General features: G+C 34.5%; 1 protein-coding gene across 1 annotated transcript in view; it reads left to right on the top strand.

Moving 5' to 3' along the window:
- The window catches only part of hip1rb (huntingtin interacting protein 1 related b), a 32,898-nt gene extending 31,995 nt beyond the window's left edge, over positions 1-903 (top strand). Inside the window, exon 32 of the mRNA XM_043240061.1 lies at positions 1-903. This exon is cut by the window's left edge and continues 164 nt beyond it. The gene's annotated coding sequence lies outside the window, so the exon portion shown is untranslated.
- The last annotated feature ends 566 nt before the right edge of the window (positions 904-1,469 follow it).

Below are 1,469 nucleotides of genomic sequence, written 5' to 3'. Positions count from 1 at the left end.
ATTTCAGAGTGCCTTTTTTATCTTAGATATAGAATTAAAGTCATGGGTGTTCATCCTATGTAAGATTTCAAATTATTTTGTTTGTAAATTATAGATTTTGTTTTATTTACATTAAACCTATTATGTACTAGGGCAAAATAATGAATAACATCCGGCTGAAAGGGATAGTTCACCCAAAATAATGCTAGGATCTGTCACTTGTCCGTTGCCCATCTGCTAGCTTCTCCGTAGCTTGCTAATCGCACTACTTTGAGCAATGTAAACACATATTAGTAATAAAAAAGTAAAGAAATTTTCAGATCATCCTCCATAACGCAGTGGTTATTTATAGCTCATATCATATGTAAACGTTTGTTACCACAGCCATGACTGACGTATATAAAGTGCATTGCATTGAGATCCGTTGTCAGCCCCTCAGTGGAAAACAAAACCAAACTGTACTGGCTGGCTCGGATCGGCGTGGAATAGAATGGTTCTGCAAAGAGAACCCTTCAGCGCGATGGTGGAAAAGCGGCTAAAGATTATTATATTTAGGTGAACTATACCTTTAATGTAAGACAACGGTATTGTAATAGATTTTTTCTGTGCATTCACAAACATTATTTTATGTGTGATTTTTATAAAATATATTTAAATATATATTTAAAATGTACTCCATTTTATGATAAACAAAAGGGTATTACGATGGTGGAAAATAATTCTGCAATGTTGTGCATATCTACCAAGTACTGTATGAGCAGAATATTTCATTGGGATTTTTTTTCTTTAAGGGTCTTTTTTGGTCTGTCTTAATGTGTCAATGTCTTTACGCATCAAGATCTATATATAAATAACATATTTTAGTCATGTTTGACTCTCCCTTGTAATAAATATGAAATGAACAATAAATATTTTAAAGAACAATGTGTCCTATGAGCTAAGGTGACTGTGAGAATAAATCTGCATCATTTATATTTCATTCAAGAAATATAGCCTATCATTGAAGTGAAACAATGTTTCACACTGGCCAAAATAATTAACATCTAATTATTGCAATGTCCTTTCCCCAAGATAACAGCAAAAACCTGATGAAAGATCAGAGACCATTCCTGCATACAGAATCTGTCCATATCCTTCACATTGCCAAATGTGTGTTGCTTCTTCTCTTTAGTTCAGCCCACTGATTTTCTGTAGGGATTAGGTCAGGGAACTGGGACGGCCATGGCAGAAGCTTCATTTTGTGCTCAGTGACCTGTTTTTGTATAAATCTTATAATGGCCCATTACAAGATTTCTAACAGTAAACCATAAAGTAACCCTCTTGAGCAACATGTGGTGCTGTAGAAGCTAGTTATTTATTTATGCATTCATACATAAAGTTGTAATTCTTGAAGCGTCTTTGGCCACACAAACTCTCTTCCCAAACGTGCAATAGTATGATAATGGACACACGTCCTCTTCCAGGCAGATTTAAAGTTAATTCCCTGATAG

This window comes from Puntigrus tetrazona, chromosome 5 (genome assembly GCF_018831695.1).
Source record: "Puntigrus tetrazona isolate hp1 chromosome 5, ASM1883169v1, whole genome shotgun sequence".
NCBI classification, from domain to species: domain Eukaryota; kingdom Metazoa; phylum Chordata; class Actinopteri; order Cypriniformes; family Cyprinidae; genus Puntigrus; species Puntigrus tetrazona.
This window is presented reverse-complemented; position numbering and strand designations above follow the sequence as displayed.